A 19305-nucleotide genomic window follows, 5' to 3' on the forward strand; every position below is an offset into this window, starting at 1 on the left:
TGCAGAAGAAGAACAACAAGAAGAAGAAATATCTCGAAATATGTCCGTCAGGCCCCTTCCCTTGAGATAAATCTGCAAATATCTCGGAAACGAAGCGACCTATGGCAAAATGTTCAGAGACCTTTTTTGTAGAGAATTAAGTTTCCTACTTTTTATGTTCTATGATATTTTTTGATCAGAAGCGTAGTTTTCGAGATACATCGAGATATTTAAAAGTTCCGAAGCCGCACCAACATAATAGAGATACAGAAGCACCGTGGCCCCTTTTTTTGAGATAACTCTGCACTAGTACGAGCCGCAAATGCCACTTCCAGCTTAGCTGTGCAGAAGAAGAACAACAAGAAGAAGAAATATCTCGAAATATGTCCGTCAGGCCCCTTCCCTTGAGATATATCTGCAAATATCTCGGAAACGAAGCGAGCTATGGCAAAATGTTAAGAGACCTTTTTTGTAGAGAATTCTGTTTCCTACAATTTATGTTCTATGATATTTTTTGATCAGAAGCGTAGTTTTCGAGATATATCGAGATATTTAAAAGTTCCGAAGCCGCACCAACATAATAGAGGTACAGAAACACCGTGGCCCCTTTCTTTGAGATAACTCTGCACTACTGCGAGCCGCAAATGCCACTTCCAGCTTAGCTGTGCAGAAGAAGAACAACAAGAAGAAGAAATATCTCGAAATATGTCCGTCAGGCCCCTTCCCTTGAGATAAATCTGCAAATATCTCGGAAACGAAGCGAGCTATGGCAAAATGTTAAGAGACCTTTTTTGTAGAGAATTAAGTTTCCTACTTTTTATGTTCTATGATATTTTTTGATCAGATGCGTAGTTCTCGAGATATATCAAGATATTTAAAAGTTCCGAAGCCGCACCAACATAATAGAGATACAGAAACACCGTGGCCCCTTTCTTTGAGATAACTCTGCACTATTGCGAGCTGCAAATGCCACTTCCAGCTTAGCTGTGCAGAGGAAGAACAACAAGAAGAAGAAATATCTCGAAATATGTCCGTCAGGCCAGTTCCTTTGAGCTGAATCTGCAAATATCTCGGAAACGAAGCGAGCTGTGGCAAAATGTTAAGAGACGTTTTTTGTAGAGAATTATGTTTCCTACAATTTATGTTCTATGATATTTTTTGATCCGAAGCGTAGTTTTCGAGATATATCGAGATATTTAAAAGTTCCGAAGCCGCACCAACATAATAGGGATACAGAAACACCGTGGCCCCTTTCTTTGAGATAACTCTGCACTAGTGCGAGCCGCAAATGCCACTTCCAGCTTAGCTGTGCAGAAGAAGAACAACAAGAAGAAGAAATATCTCGAAATATGTCCGTCAGGCCCCTTCCCTTGAGATAAATCTGCAAATATCTCGGAAACGAAGCGAGCTATGGCAAAATGTTAAGAGACCTTTTTTGTAGAGAATTAAGTTTCCTACTTTTTGTCTTCTATGATATTTTTTGATCAGATGCGTAGTTCTCGAGATATATCAAGATATTTAAAAGCTCCGAAGCCGCACCAACATAATAGAGATACAGAAACACCGTGGCCCCTCTCTTTGAGATAACTCAGCACTATTGCGAGCTGGAAATGCCACTTCCAGTTTAGCTGTGCAGAAGAAGGACAACAAGAAGAAGAAATATCTCGAAATATGTCCGTCAGGCCCCTTCCCTTGAGATATATCTGCAAATATCTCGGAAACGAAGCGAGCTATGGCAAAATGTTAAGAGACCTTTTTTGTAGAGAATTATGTTTCCTACAATTTATGTTCTATGATATTTTTTGATCAGAAGCGTAGTTTTCGAGATATATCGAGATATTTAAAAGTTCCGAAGCCGCACCAACATAATAGAGATACAGAAACACCGTGGCCCCTTTCTTTGAGATAACTCTGCACTAGTGCGAGCTGCAAATGCCACTTCCAGCTTAGCTGTGCAGAAGAAGAACAACAAGAAGAAGAAGTATCTCGAAATATGTCCGTCAGGCCCGTTCCTTTGAGCTGAATCTGCAAATATCTCGGACACGAAGCGAGCTATGGCAAAATCTTAAGAGACGTTTTTTGTAGAGAATTATGTTTCCTACAATTTATGTTCTATGATATTTTTTGATCAGAAGCGTAGTTTTCGAGATACATCGAGATATTTAAAAGTTCCGAAGCCGCACCAACATAATAGAGATACAGAAACACCGTGGCCCCTTTCTTTGAGATAACTCTGCACTATTGCGAGCTGTAAATGCCACTTCCAGCTTAGCTGTGCAGAAGAAGAACAACAAGAAGAAGAAATATCTCGAAATATGTCCGTCAGGCCCCTTCCCTTGAGATATATCTGCAAATATCTCGGAAACGAAGCGAGCTATGGCAAAATGTTAAGAGACCTTTTTTGTAGGGAATTATGTTTCCTACAATTTATGTTCTATGATATTTTTTGATCAGAAGCGTAGTTTTCGAGATATATCGAGATATTTAAAAGTTCCGAAGCCGCACCAACATAATAGAGATACAGAAACACCGTGGCCCCTTTCTTTGAGATACCTCTGCACTAGTGCGAGCTGCAAATGACACTTCCAGCTTAGCTGTGCAGAAGAAGAACAACAAGAAGAAGAAGTATCTCGAAATATGTCCGTCAGGCCCGTTCCTTTGAGCTGAATCTGCAAATATCTCGGAAACGAAGCGAGCTATGGCAAAATCTTAAGAGACGTTTTTTGTAGAGAATTATGTTTCCTACAATTTATGTTCTATGATATTTTTTGATCAGAAGCGTAGTTTTCGAGATATATCGAGATATTTAAAAGTTCCGAAGCCGCACCAACATAATAGAGATACAGAAACACCGTGGCCCCTTTCTTTGAGATAACTCTGCACTATTGCGAGCTGTAAATGCCACTTCCAGCTTAGCTGTGCAGAAGAAGAACAACAAGAAGAAGAAATATCTCGAAATATGTCCGTCAGGCCCCTTCCCTTGAGATATATCTGCAAATATCTCGGAAACGAAGCGAGCTATGGCAAAATGTTAAGAGACCTTTTTTGTAGAGAATTCTGTTTCCTACAATTTATGTTCTATGATATTTTTTGATCAGAAGCGTAGTTTTCGAGATATATCGAGATATTTAAAAGTTCCGAAGCCGCACCAACATAATAGAGGTACAGAAACACCGTGGCCCCTTTCTTTGAGATAACTCTGCACTAGTGCGAGCCGCAAATGCCACTTCCAGCTTAGCTGTGCAGAAGAAGAACAACAAGAAGTAGAAATATCTCGAAATATGTCCGTCAGGCCCCTTCCCTTGAGATAAATCTGCAAATATCTCGGAAACGAAGCGAGCTATGGCAAAATGTTAAGAGACCTTTTTTGTAGAGAATTAAGTTTCCTACTTTTTATGTTCTATGATATTTTTTGATCAGATGCGTAGTTCTCGAGATATATCAAGATATTTAAAAGTTCCGAAGCCGCACCAACATAATAGAGATACAGAAACACCGTGGCCCCTTTCTTTGAGATAACTCTGCACTATTGCGAGCTGCAAATGCCACTTCCAGCTTAGCTGTGCAGAGGAAGAACAACAAGAAGAAGAAATATCTCGAAATATGTCCGTCAGGCCAGTTCCTTTGAGCTGAATCTGCAAATATCTCGGAAACGAAGCGAGCTGTGGCAAAATGTTAAGAGACGTTTTTTGTAGAGAATTATGTTTCCTACAATTTATGTTCTATGATATTTTTTGATCAGAAGCGTAGTTTTCGAGATATATCGAGATATTTAAAAGTTCCGAAGCCGCACCAACATAATAGGGATACAGAAACACCGTGGCCCCTTTCTTTGAGATAACTCTGCACTATTGCGAGCTGTAAATGCCACTTCCAGCTTAGCTGTGCAGAAGAAGAACAACAAGAAGAAGAAATATCTCGAAATATGTCCGTCAGGCCCCTTCCCTTGAGATATATCTGCAAATATCTCGGAAACGAAGCGAGCTATGGTAAAATGTTAAGAGACCTTTTTTGTAGAGAATTAAGTTTCCTACTTTTTATGTTCTATGATATTTTTTGATCAGATGCGTAGTTCTCGAGATATATCAAGATATTTAAAAGTTCCGAAGCCGCACCAACATAATAGAGATACAGAAACACCGTGGCCCCTTTCTTTGAGATAACTCTGCACTATTGCGAGCTGTAAATGCCACTTCCAGCTTAGCTGTGCAGAAGAAGAACAACAAGAAGAAGAAATATCTCGAAATATGTCCGTCAGGCCCCTTCCCTTGAGATAAATCTGCAAATATCTCGGAAACGAAGCGACCTATGGCAAAATGTTCAGAGACCTTTTTTGTAGAGAATTAAGTTTCCTACTTTTTATGTTCTATGATATTTTTTGATCAGATGCGTAGTTCTTGAGATATATCAAGATATTTAAAAGTTCCGAAGCCGCACCAACATAATAGAGATACAGAAACACCGTGGCCCCTTTCTTTGAGATAACTCTGCACTATTGCGAGCTGTAAATGCCACTTCCAGCTTAGCTGTGCAGAAGAAGAACAACAAGAAGAAGAAATATCTCGAAATATGTCCGTCAGGCCCCTTCCCTTGAGATATATCTGCAAATATCTCGGAAACGAAGCGAGCTATGGCAAAATGTTAAGAGACCTTTTTTGTAGACAATTATGTTTCCTACAATTTATGTTCTATGATATTTTTTGATCAGAAGCGTAGTTTTCGAGATATATCGAGATATTTAAAAGTTCCGAAGCCGCACCAACATAATAGAGATACAGAAACACCGTGGCCCCTTTCTTTGAGATAACTCTGCACTAGTGCGAGCTGCAAATGCCACTTCCAGCTTAGCTGTGCAGAAGAAGAACAACAAGAAGAAGAAGTATCTCGAAATATGTCCGTCAGGCCCGTTCCTTTGAGCTGAATCTGCAAATATCTCGGAAACGAAGCGAGCTATGGCAAAATCTTAAGAGACGTTTTTTGTAGAGAATTATGTTTCCTACAATTTATGTTCTATGATATTTTTTGATCAGAAGCGTAGTTTTCGAGATACATCGAGATATTTAAAAGTTCCGAAGCCGCACCAACATAATAGAGATACAGAAACGCCGTGGCCCCTTTCTTTGAGATAACTCTGCACTATTGCGAGCTGCAAATGCCACTTCCAGCTTAGCTGTGCAGAGGAAGAACAACAAGAAGAAGAAATATCTCGAAATATGTCCGTCAGGCCAGTTCCTTTGAGATGAATCTGCAAATATCTCGGAAACGAAGCGAGCTATGGCAAAATGTTAAGAGACGTTTTTTATAGAGAATTATGTTTCCTACAATTTATGTTCTATGATATTTTTTGATCAGAAGCGTAGTTTTCGAGATATATCGAGATATTTAAAAGTTCCGAAGCCGCACCAACATAATAGGGATACAGAAACACCGTGGCCCCTTTCTTTGAGATAACTCTGCACTAGTGCGAGCCGCAAATGCCACTTCCAGCTTAGCTGTGCAGAAGAAGAACAACAAGAAGAAGAAATATCTCGAAATATGTCCGTCAGGCCCCTTCCCTTGAGATAAATCTGCAAATATCTCGGAAACGAAGCGACCTATGGCAAAATGTTAAGAGACCTTTTTTGTAGAGAATTAAGTTTCCTACTTTTTATGTTCTATGATATTTTTTGATCAGATGCGTAGTTCTCGAGATATATCAAGATATTTAAAAGTTCCGAAGCCGCACCAACATAATAGAGATACAGAAACACCGTGGCCCCTTTCTTTGAGATAACTCTGCACTATTGCGAGCTGTAAATGCCACTTCCAGCTTAGCTGTGCAGAAGAAGAACAACAAGAAGAAGAAATATCTCGAAATATGTCCGTCAGGCCCCTTCCCTTGAGATAAATCTGCAAATATCTCGGAAACGAAGCGACCTATGGCAAAATCTTCAGAGACCTTTTTTGTAGAGAATTAAGTTTCCTACTTTTTATGTTCTATGATATTTTTTGATCAGATGCGTAGTTCTCGAGATATATCAAGATATTTAAAAGTTCCGAAGCCGCACCAACATAATAGAGATACAGAAACACCGTGGCCCCTTTCTTTGAGATAACTCTGCACTAGTGCGAGCCGCAAATGCCACTTCCAGCTTAGCTGTGCAGAAGAAGAACAACAAGAAGAAGAAATATCTCGAAATATGTCCGTCAGGCCCCTTCCCTTGAGATAAATCTGCAAATATCTCGGAAACGAAGCGAGCTATGGCAAAATGTTAAGAGACCTTTTTTGTAGAGAATTAAGTTTCCTACTTTTTGTCTTCTATGATATTTTTTGATCAGATGCGTAGTTCTCGAGATATATCAAGATATTTAAAAGCTCCGAAGCCGCACCAACATAATAGAGATACAGAAACACCGTGGCCCCTCTCTTTGAGATAACTCAGCACTATTGCGAGCTGGAAATGCCACTTCCAGTTTAGCTGTGCAGAAGAAGGACAACAAGAAGAAGAAATATCTCGAAATATGTCCGTCAGGCCCCTTCCCTTGAGATATATCTGCAAATATCTCGGAAACGAAGCGAGCTATGGCAAAATGTTAAGAGACCTTTTTTGTAGAGAATTATGTTTCCTACAATTTATGTTCTATGATATTTTTTGATCAGAAGCGTAGTTTTCGAGATATATCGAGATATTTAAAAGTTCCGAAGCCGCACCAACATAATAGAGATACAGAAACACCGTGGCCCCTTTCTTTGAGATAACTCTGCACTAGTGCGAGCTGCAAATGCCACTTCCAGCTTAGCTGTGCAGAAGAAGAACAACAAGAAGAAGAAGTATCTCGAAATATGTCCGTCAGGCCCGTTCCTTTGAGCTGAATCTGCAAATATCTCGGACACGAAGCGAGCTATGGCAAAATCTTAAGAGACGTTTTTTGTAGAGAATTATGTTTCCTACAATTTATGTTCTATGATATTTTTTGATCAGAAGCGTAGTTTTCGAGATACATCGAGATATTTAAAAGTTCCGAAGCCGCACCAACATAATAGAGATACAGAAACACCGTGGCCCCTTTCTTTGAGATAACTCTGCACTATTGCGAGCTGTAAATGCCACTTCCAGCTTAGCTGTGCAGAAGAAGAACAACAAGAAGAAGAAATATCTCGAAATATGTCCGTCAGGCCCCTTCCCTTGAGATATATCTGCAAATATCTCGGAAACGAAGCGAGCTATGGCAAAATGTTAAGAGACCTTTTTTGTAGGGAATTATGTTTCCTACAATTTATGTTCTATGATATTTTTTGATCAGAAGCGTAGTTTTCGAGATATATCGAGATATTTAAAAGTTCCGAAGCCGCACCAACATAATAGAGATACAGAAACACCGTGGCCCCTTTCTTTGAGATACCTCTGCACTAGTGCGAGCTGCAAATGACACTTCCAGCTTAGCTGTGCAGAAGAAGAACAACAAGAAGAAGAAGTATCTCGAAATATGTCCGTCAGGCCCGTTCCTTTGAGCTGAATCTGCAAATATCTCGGAAACGAAGCGAGCTATGGCAAAATCTTAAGAGACGTTTTTTGTAGAGAATTATGTTTCCTACAATTTATGTTCTATGATATTTTTTGATCAGAAGCGTAGTTTTCGAGATATATCGAGATATTTAAAAGTTCCGAAGCCGCACCAACATAATAGAGATACAGAAACACCGTGGCCCCTTTCTTTGAGATAACTCTGCACTATTGCGAGCTGTAAATGCCACTTCCAGCTTAGCTGTGCAGAAGAAGAACAACAAGAAGAAGAAATATCTCGAAATATGTCCGTCAGGCCCCTTCCCTTGAGATATATCTGCAAATATCTCGGAAACGAAGCGAGCTATGGCAAAATGTTAAGAGACCTTTTTTGTAGAGAATTCTGTTTCCTACAATTCATGTTCTATGATATTTTTTGATCAGAAGCGTAGTTTTCGAGATATATCGAGATATTTAAAAGTTCCGAAGCCGCACCAACATAATAGAGGTACAGAAACACCGTGGCCCCTTTCTTTGAGATAACTCTGCACTAGTGCGAGCCGCAAATGCCACTTCCAGCTTAGCTGTGCAGAAGAAGAACAACAAGAAGTAGAAATATCTCGAAATATGTCCGTCAGGCCCCTTCCCTTGAGATAAATCTGCAAATATCTCGGAAACGAAGCGAGCTATGGCAAAATGTTAAGAGACCTTTTTTGTAGAGAATTAAGTTTCCTACTTTTTATGTTCTATGATATTTTTTGATCAGATGCGTAGTTCTCGAGATATATCAAGATATTTAAAAGTTCCGAAGCCGCACCAACATAATAGAGATACAGAAACACCGTGGCCCCTTTCTTTGAGATAACTCTGCACTATTGCGAGCTGCAAATGCCACTTCCAGCTTAGCTGTGCAGAGGAAGAACAACAAGAAGAAGAAATATCTCGAAATATGTCCGTCAGGCCAGTTCCTTTGAGCTGAATCTGCAAATATCTCGGAAACGAAGCGAGCTGTGGCAAAATGTTAAGAGACGTTTTTTGTAGAGAATTATGTTTCCTACAATTTATGTTCTATGATATTTTTTGATCAGAAGCGTAGTTTTCGAGATATATCGAGATATTTAAAAGTTCCGAAGCCGCACCAACATAATAGGGATACAGAAACACCGTGGCCCCTTTCTTTGAGATAACTCTGCACTATTGCGAGCTGTAAATGCCACTTCCAGCTTAGCTGTGCAGAAGAAGAACAACAAGAAGAAGAAATATCTCGAAATATGTCCGTCAGGCCCCTTCCCTTGAGATATATCTGCAAATATCTCGGAAACGAAGCGAGCTATGGTAAAATGTTAAGAGACCTTTTTTGTAGAGAATTAAGTTTCCTACTTTTTATGTTCTATGATATTTTTTGATCAGATGCGTAGTTCTCGAGATATATCAAGATATTTAAAAGTTCCGAAGCCGCACCAACATAATAGAGATACAGAAACACCGTGGCCCCTTTCTTTGAGATAACTCTGCACTATTGCGAGCTGTAAATGCCACTTCCAGCTTAGCTGTGCAGAAGAAGAACAACAAGAAGAAGAAATATCTCGAAATATGTCCGTCAGGCCCCTTCCCTTGAGATAAATCTGCAAATATCTCGGAAACGAAGCGACCTATGGCAAAATGTTCAGAGACCTTTTTTGTAGAGAATTAAGTTTCCTACTTTTTATGTTCTATGATATTTTTTGATCAGATGCGTAGTTCTTGAGATATATCAAGATATTTAAAAGTTCCGAAGCCGCACCAACATAATAGAGATACAGAAACACCGTGGCCCCTTTCTTTGAGATAACTCTGCACTATTGCGAGCTGTAAATGCCACTTCCAGCTTAGCTGTGCAGAAGAAGAACAACAAGAAGAAGAAATATCTCGAAATATGTCCGTCAGGCCCCTTCCCTTGAGATATATCTGCAAATATCTCGGAAACGAAGCGAGCTATGGCAAAATGTTAAGAGACCTTTTTTGTAGACAATTATGTTTCCTACAATTTATGTTCTATGATATTTTTTGATCAGAAGCGTAGTTTTCGAGATATATCGAGATATTTAAAAGTTCCGAAGCCGCACCAACATAATAGAGATACAGAAACACCGTGGCCCCTTTCTTTGAGATAACTCTGCACTAGTGCGAGCTGCAAATGCCACTTCCAGCTTAGCTGTGCAGAAGAAGAACAACAAGAAGAAGAAGTATCTCGAAATATGTCCGTCAGGCCCGTTCCTTTGAGCTGAATCTGCAAATATCTCGGAAACGAAGCGAGCTATGGCAAAATCTTAAGAGACGTTTTTTGTAGAGAATTATGTTTCCTACAATTTATGTTCTATGATATTTTTTGATCAGAAGCGTAGTTTTCGAGATACATCGAGATATTTAAAAGTTCCGAAGCCGCACCAACATAATAGAGATACAGAAACGCCGTGGCCCCTTTCTTTGAGATAACTCTGCACTATTGCGAGCTGCAAATGCCACTTTCAGCTTAGCTGTGCAGAGGAAGAACAACAAGAAGAAGAAATATCTCGAAATATGTCCGTCAGGCCAGTTCCTTTGAGATGAATCTGCAAATATCTCGGAAACGAAGCGAGCTATGGCAAAATGTTAAGAGACGTTTTTTATAGAGAATTATGTTTCCTACAATTTATGTTCTATGATATTTTTTGATCAGAAGCGTAGTTTTCGAGATATATCGAGATATTTAAAAGTTCCGAAGCCGCACCAACATAATAGGGATACAGAAACACCGTGGCCCCTTTCTTTGAGATAACTCTGCACTAGTGCGAGCCGCAAATGCCACTTCCAGCTTAGCTGTGCAGAAGAAGAACAACAAGAAGAAGAAATATCTCGAAATATGTCCGTCAGGCCCCTTCCCTTGAGATAAATCTGCAAATATCTCGGAAACGAAGCGACCTATGGCAAAATGTTAAGAGACCTTTTTTGTAGAGAATTAAGTTTCCTACTTTTTATGTTCTATGATATTTTTTGATCAGATGCGTAGTTCTCGAGATATATCAAGATATTTAAAAGTTCCGAAGCCGCACCAACATAATAGAGATACAGAAACACCGTGGCCCCTTTCTTTGAGATAACTCTGCACTATTGCGAGCTGTAAATGCCACTTCCAGCTTAGCTGTGCAGAAGAAGAACAACAAGAAGAAGAAATATCTCGAAATATGTCCGTCAGGCCCCTTCCCTTGAGATAAATCTGCAAATATCTCGGAAACGAAGCGACCTATGGCAAAATCTTCAGAGACCTTTTTTGTAGAGAATTAAGTTTCCTACTTTTTATGTTCTATGATATTTTTTGATCAGATGCGTAGTTCTCGAGATATATCAAGATATTTAAAAGTTCCGAAGCCGCACCAACATAATAGAGATACAGAAACACCGTGGCCCCTTTCTTTGAGATAACTCTGCACTATTGCGAGCTGTAAATGCCACTTCCAGCTTAGCTGTGCTGAAGAAGAACAACAAGAAGAAGAAATATCTCGAAATATGTCCGTCAGGCCCCTTCCCTTGAGATATATCTGCAAATATCTCGGAAACGAAGCGAGCTATGGCAAAATGTTAAGAGACCTTTTTTGTAGAGAATTCTGTTTCCTACAATTTATGTTCTATGATATTTTTTGATCAGAAGCGTAGTTTTCGAGATATATCGAGATATTTAAAAGTTCCGAAGCCGCACCAACATAATAGAGGTACAGAAACACCGTGGCCCCTTTCGTTGAGATAACTCTGCACTAGTGCGAGCTGCAAATGCCACTTCCAGCTTAGCTGTGCAGAAGAAGAACAACAAGAAGAAGAAGTATCTCGAAATATGTCCGTCAGGCCCGTTCCTTTGAGCTGAATCTGCAAATATCTCGGAAACGAAGCGAGCTATGGCAAAATCTTAAGAGACGTTTTTTGTAGAGAATTATGTTTCCTACAACTTATGTTCTATGATATTTTTTGATCAGAAGCGTAGTTTTCGAGATACATCGAGATATTTAAAAGTTCCGAAGCCGCACCAACATAATAGAGATACAGAAACACCGTGGCCCCTTTCTTTGAGATAACTCTGCACTAGTGCGAGCCACAAATGCCACTTCCAGCTTAGCTGTGCAGAAGAAGAACAACAAGAAAAAGAAATATCTCGAAATATGTCCGTCAGGCCCCTTCCCTTGAGATATATCTGCAAATATCTCGGAAACGAAGCGAGCTATGGCAAAATGTTAAGAGACCTTTTTTGTAGAGAATTCTATTTCCTACAATTTATGTTTTATGATATTTTTTGATCAGAAGCGTAGTTTTCGAGATATATCGAGATATTTAAAAGTTCCGAAGCCGCACCAACATAATAGAGATACAGAAACGCCGTGGCCCCTTTCTTTGAGATAACTCTGCACTATTGCGAGCTGCAAATGCCACTTCCAGCTTAGCTGTGCAGAGGAAGAACAACAAGAAGAAGAAATATCTCGAAATATGTCCGTCAGGCCAGTTCCTTTGAGATGAATCTGCAAATATCTCGGAAACGAAGCGAGCTATGGCAAAATGTTAAGAGACGTTTTTTATAGAGAATTATGTTTCCTACAATTTATGTTCTATGATATTTTTTGATCAGAAGCGTAGTTTTCGAGATATATCGAGATATTTAAAAGTTCCGAAGCCGCACCAACATAATAGGGATACAGAAACACCGTGGCCCCTTTCTTTGAGATAACTCTGCACTAGTGCGAGCTGCAAATGCCACTTCCAGCTTAGCTGTGCAGAGGAAGAACAACAAGAAGAAGAAATATCTCGAAATATGTCCGTCAGGCCAGTTCCTTTGAGATGAATCTGCAAATATCTCGGAAACGAAGCGAGCTATGGCAAAATGTTAAGAGACGTTTTTTATAGAGAATTATGTTTCCTACAATTTATGTTCTATGATATTTTTTGATCAGAAGCGTAGTTTTCGAGATATATCGAGATATTTAAAAGTTCCGAAGCCGCACCAACATAATAGGGATACAGAAACACCGTGGCCCCTTTCTTTGAGATAACTCTGCACTAGTGCGAGCCGCAAATGCCACTTCCAGCTTAGCTGTGCAGAAGAAGAACAACAAGAAGAAGAAATATCTCGAAATATGTCCGTCAGGCCCCTTCCCTTGAGATAAATCTGCAAATATCTCGGAAACGAAGCGACCTATGGCAAAATGTTAAGAGACCTTTTTTGTAGAGAATTAAGTTTCCTACTTTTTATGTTCTATGATATTTTTTGATCAGATGCGTAGTTCTCGAGATATATCAAGATATTTAAAAGTTCCGAAGCCGCACCAACATAATAGAGATACAGAAACACCGTGGCCCCTTTCTTTGAGATAACTCTGCACTATTGCGAGCTGTAAATGCCACTTCCAGCTTAGCTGTGCAGAAGAAGAACAACAAGAAGAAGAAATATCTCGAAATATGTCCGTCAGGCCCCTTCCCTTGAGATAAATCTGCAAATATCTCGGAAACGAAGCGACCTATGGCAAAATCTTCAGAGACCTTTTTTGTAGAGAATTAAGTTTCCTACTTTTTATGTTCTATGATATTTTTTGATCAGATGCGTAGTTCTCGAGATATATCAAGATATTTAAAAGTTCCGAAGCCGCACCAACATAATAGAGATACAGAAACACCGTGGCCCCTTTCTTTGAGATAACTCTGCACTATTGCGAGCTGTAAATGCCACTTCCAGCTTAGCTGTGCTGAAGAAGAACAACAAGAAGAAGAAATATCTCGAAATATGTCCGTCAGGCCCCTTCCCTTGAGATATATCTGCAAATATCTCGGAAACGAAGCGAGCTATGGCAAAATGTTAAGAGACCTTTTTTGTAGAGAATTCTGTTTCCTACAATTTATGTTCTATGATATTTTTTGATCAGAAGCGTAGTTTTCGAGATATATCGAGATATTTAAAAGTTCCGAAGCCGCACCAACATAATAGAGGTACAGAAACACCGTGGCCCCTTTCGTTGAGATAACTCTGCACTAGTGCGAGCTGCAAATGCCACTTCCAGCTTAGCTGTGCAGAAGAAGAACAACAAGAAGAAGAAGTATCTCGAAATATGTCCGTCAGGCCCGTTCCTTTGAGCTGAATCTGCAAATATCTCGGAAACGAAGCGAGCTATGGCAAAATCTTAAGAGACGTTTTTTGTAGAGAATTATGTTTCCTACAACTTATGTTCTATGATATTTTTTGATCAGAAGCGTAGTTTTCGAGATACATCGAGATATTTAAAAGTTCCGAAGCCGCACCAACATAATAGAGATACAGAAACACCGTGGCCCCTTTCTTTGAGATAACTCTGCACTAGTGCGAGCCACAAATGCCACTTCCAGCTTAGCTGTGCAGAAGAAGAACAACAAGAAAAAGAAATATCTCGAAATATGTCCGTCAGGCCCCTTCCCTTGAGATATATCTGCAAATATCTCGGAAACGAAGCGAGCTATGGCAAAATGTTAAGAGACCTTTTTTGTAGAGAATTCTATTTCCTACAATTTATGTTTTATGATATTTTTTGATCAGAAGCGTAGTTTTCGAGATATATCGAGATATTTAAAAGTTCCGAAGCCGCACCAACATAATAGAGATACAGAAACGCCGTGGCCCCTTTCTTTGAGATAACTCTGCACTATTGCGAGCTGCAAATGCCACTTCCAGCTTAGCTGTGCAGAGGAAGAACAACAAGAAGAAGAAATATCTCGAAATATGTCCGTCAGGCCAGTTCCTTTGAGATGAATCTGCAAATATCTCGGAAACGAAGCGAGCTATGGCAAAATGTTAAGAGACGTTTTTTATAGAGAATTATGTTTCCTACAATTTATGTTCTATGATATTTTTTGATCAGAAGCGTAGTTTTCGAGATATATCGAGATATTTAAAAGTTCCGAAGCCGCACCAACATAATAGGGATACAGAAACACCGTGGCCCCTTTCTTTGAGATAACTCTGCACTAGTGCGAGCCGCAAATGCCACTTCCAGCTTAGCTGTGCAGAAGAAGAACAACAAGAAGAAGAAATATCTCGAAATATGTCCGTCAGGCCCCTTCCCTTGAGATAAATCTGCAAATATCTCGGAAACGAAGCGACCTATGGCAAAATGTTAAGAGACCTTTTTTGTAGAGAATTAAGTTTCCTACTTTTTATGTTCTATGATATTTTTTGATCAGATGCGTAGTTCTCGAGATATATCAAGATATTTAAAAGTTCCGAAGCCGCACCAACATAATAGAGATACAGAAACACCGTGGCCCCTTTCTTTGAGATAACTCTGCACTATTGCGAGCTGTAAATGCCACTTCCAGCTTAGCTGTGCAGAAGAAGAACAACAAGAAGAAGAAATATCTCGAAATATGTCCGTCAGGCCCCTTCCCTTGAGATAAATCTGCAAATATCTCGGAAACGAAGCGACCTATGGCAAAATCTTCAGAGACCTTTTTTGTAGAGAATTAAGTTTCCTACTTTTTATGTTCTATGATATTTTTTGATCAGATGCGTAGTTCTCGAGATATATCAAGATATTTAAAAGTTCCGAAGCCGCACCAACATAATAGAGATACAGAAACACCGTGGCCCCTTTCTTTGAGATAACTCTGCACTATTGCGAGCTGTAAATGCCACTTCCAGCTTAGCTGTGCTGAAGAAGAACAACAAGAAGAAGAAATATCTCGAAATATGTCCGTCAGGCCCCTTCCCTTGAGATATATCTGCAAATATCTCGGAAACGAAGCGAGCTATGGCAAAATGTTAAGAGACCTTTTTTGTAGAGAATTCTGTTTCCTACAATTTATGTTCTATGATATTTTTTGATCAGAAGCGTAGTTTTCGAGATATATCGAGATATTTAAAAGTTCCGAAGCCGCACCAACATAATAGAGGTACAGAAACACCGTGGCCCCTTTCGTTGAGATAACTCTGCACTAGTGCGAGCTGCAAATGCCACTTCCAGCTTAGCTGTGCAGAAGAAGAACAACAAGAAGAAGAAGTATCTCGAAATATGTCCGTCAGGCCCGTTCCTTTGAGCTGAATCTGCAAATATCTCGGAAACGAAGCGAGCTATGGCAAAATCTTAAGAGACGTTTTTTGTAGAGAATTATGTTTCCTACAATTTATGTTCTATGATATTTTTTGATCAGAAGCGTAGTTTTCGAGATACATCGAGATATTTAAAAGTTCCGAAGCCGCACCAACATAATAGAGATACAGAAACACCGTGGCCCCTTTCTTTGAGATAACTCTGCACTAGTGCGAGCCACAAATGCCACTTCCAGCTTAGCTGTGCAGAAGAAGAACAACAAGAAAAAGAAATATCTCGAAATATGTCCGTCAGGCCCCTTCCCTTGAGATATATCTGCAAATATCTCGGAAACGAAGCGAGCTATGGCAAAATGTTAAGAGACCTTTTTTGTAGAGAATTCTATTTCCTACAATTTATGTTTTATGATATTTTTTGATCAGAAGCGTAGTTTTCGAGATATATCGAGATATTTAAAAGTTCCGAAGCCGCACCAACATAATAGGGATACAGAAACACCGTGGCCCCTTTCTTTGAGATAACTCTGCACTAGTGCGAGCCGCAAATGCCACTTCCAGCTTAGCTGTGCAGAAGAAGAACAACAAGAAGAAGAAATATCTCGAAATATGTCCGTCAGGCCCCTTCCCTTGAGATAAATCTGCAAATATCTCGGAAACGAAGCGACCTATGGCAAAATGTTAAGAGACCTTTTTTGTAGAGAATTAAGTTTCCTACTTTTTATGTTCTATGATATTTTTTGATCAGATGCGTAGTTCTCGAGATATATCAAGATATTTAAAAGTTCCGAAGCCGCACCAACATAATAGAGATACAGAAACACCGTGGCCCCTTTCTTTGAGATAACTCTGCACTATTGCGAGCTGTAAATGCCACTTCCAGCTTAGCTGTGCAGAAGAAGAACAACAAGAAGAAGAAATATCTCGAAATATGTCCGTCAGGCCCCTTCCCTTGAGATAAATCTGCAAATATCTCGGAAACGAAGCGACCTATGGCAAAATCTTCAGAGACCTTTTTTGTAGAGAATTAAGTTTCCTACTTTTTATGTTCTATGATATTTTTTGATCAGATGCGTAGTTCTCGAGATATATCAAGATATTTAAAAGTTCCGAAGCCGCACCAACATAATAGAGATACAGAAACACCGTGGCCCCTTTCTTTGAGATAACTCTGCACTATTGCGAGCTGTAAATGCCACTTCCAGCTTAGCTGTGCTGAAGAAGAACAACAAGAAGAAGAAATATCTCGAAATATGTCCGTCAGGCCCCTTCCCTTGAGATATATCTGCAAATATCTCGGAAACGAAGCGAGCTATGGCAAAATGTTAAGAGACCTTTTTTGTAGAGAATTCTGTTTCCTACAATTTATGTTCTATGATATTTTTTGATCAGAAGCGTAGTTTTCGAGATATATCGAGATATTTAAAAGTTCCGAAGCCGCACCAACATAATAGAGGTACAGAAACACCGTGGCCCCTTTCGTTGAGATAACTCTGCACTAGTGCGAGCTGCAAATGCCACTTCCAGCTTAGCTGTGCAGAAGAAGAACAACAAGAAGAAGAAGTATCTCGAAATATGTCCGTCAGGCCCGTTCCTTTGAGCTGAATCTGCAAATATCTCGGAAACGAAGCGAGCTATGGCAAAATCTTAAGAGACGTTTTTTGTAGAGAATTATGTTTCCTACAATTTATGTTCTATGATATTTTTTGATCAGAAGCGTAGTTTTCGAGATACATCGAGATATTTAAAAGTTCCGAAGCCGCACCAACATAATAGAGATACAGAAACACCGTGGCCCCTTTCTTTGAGATAACTCTGCACTAGTGCGAGCCACAAATGCCACTTCCAGCTTAGCTGTGCAGAAGAAGAACAACAAGAAAAAGAAATATCTCGAAATATGTCCGTCAGGCCCCTTCCCTTGAGATATATCTGCAAATATCTCGGAAACGAAGCGAGCTATGGCAAAATGTTAAGAGACCTTTTTTGTAGAGAATTCTATTTCCTACAATTTATGTTTTATGATATTTTTTGATCAGAAGCGTAGTTTTCGAGATATATCGAGATATTTAAAAGTTCCGAAGCCGCACCAACATAATAGAGATACAGAAACGCCGTGGCCCCTTTCTTTGAGATAACTCTGCACTATTGCGAGCTGCAAATGCCACTTCCAGCTTAGCTGTGCCGAGGAAGAACAACAAGAAGAAGAAATATCTCGAAATATGTCCGTCAGGCCAGTTCCTTTGAGATGAATCTGCAAATATCTCGGAAACGAAGCGAGCTATGGCAAAATGTTAAGAGACGTTTTTTATAGAGAATTATGTTTCCTACAATTTATGTTCTATGATATTTTTTGATCAGAAGCGTAGTTTTCGAGATACATCGAGATATTTAAAAGTTCCGAAGCCGCACCAACATAATAGAGATACAGAAACACCGTGGCCCCTTTCTTTGAGATAACTCTGCACTAGTGCGAGCCGCAAATGCCACTTCCAGCTTAGCTGTGCAGAAGAAGAACAACAAGAAGAAGAAATATCTCGAAATATGTCCGTCAGGCCCCTTCCCTTGAGATAAATCTGCAAATATCTCGGAAACGAAGCGAGCTATGGCAAAATGTTAAGAGACCTTTTTTGTAGAGAATTAAGTTTCCTACTTTTTATGTTCTATGATATTTTTTGATCAGATGCGTAGTTCTCGAGATATATCAAGATATTTAAAAGTTCCGAAGCCGCACCAACATAATAGAGATACAGAAACACCGTGGCCCCTTTCTTTGAGATAACTCTGCACTATTGCGAGCTGTAAATGCCACTTCCAGCTTAGCTGTGGAGAAGAAGAACAACAAGAAGAAGAAATATCTCGAAATATGTCCGTCAGGCCCCTTCCCTTGAGATAAATCTGCACATATCTCGGAAACGAAGCGAGCTATGGCAAAATGTTAAGAGACGTTTTTTGTAGAGAATTATGTTTCCTACTATTTATGTTCTATGATATTTTTTGATCCGAAGCGTAGTTTTCGAGATATATCGAGATATTTAAAAGTTCCGAAGCCGCACCAACATAATAGGGATACAGAAACACCGTGGCCCCTTTCTTTGAGATAACTCTGCACTAGTGCGAGCCGCAAATGCCACTTCCAGCTTAGCTGTGCAGAAGAAGAACAACAAGAAGAAGAAATATCTCGAAATATGTCCGTCAGGCCCCTTCCCTTGAGATAAATCTGCAAATATCTCGGAAACGAAGCGACCTATGGCAAAATGTTAAGAGACCTTTTTTGTAGAGAATTAAGTTTCCTACTTTTTATGTTCTATGATATTTTTTGATCAGATGCGTAGTTCTCGAGATATATCAAGATATTTAAAAGTTCCGAAGCCGCACCAACATAATAGAGATACAGAAACACCGTGGCCCCTTTCTTTGAGATAACTCTGCACTATTGCGAGCTGTAAATGCCACTTCCAGCTTAGCTGTGCAGAAGAAGAACAACAAGAAGAAGAAATATCTCGAAATATGTCCGTCAGGCCCCTTCCCTTGAGATAAATCTGCAAATATCTCGGAAACGAAGCGACCTATGGCAAAATGTTCAGAGACCTTTTTTGTAGAGAATTAAGTTTCCTACTTTTTATGTTCTATGATATTTTTTGATCAGATGCGTAGTTCTTGAGATATATCAAGATATTTAAAAGTTCCGAAGCCGCACCAACATAATAGAGATACAGAAACACCGTGGCCCCTTTCTTTGAGATAACTCTGCACTATTGCGAGCTGTAAATGCCA

Source organism: Osmia lignaria, unplaced genomic scaffold (assembly GCF_051020975.1).
Source record: "Osmia lignaria lignaria isolate PbOS001 unplaced genomic scaffold, iyOsmLign1 scaffold0012, whole genome shotgun sequence".
Taxonomy (NCBI): domain Eukaryota; kingdom Metazoa; phylum Arthropoda; class Insecta; order Hymenoptera; family Megachilidae; genus Osmia; species Osmia lignaria.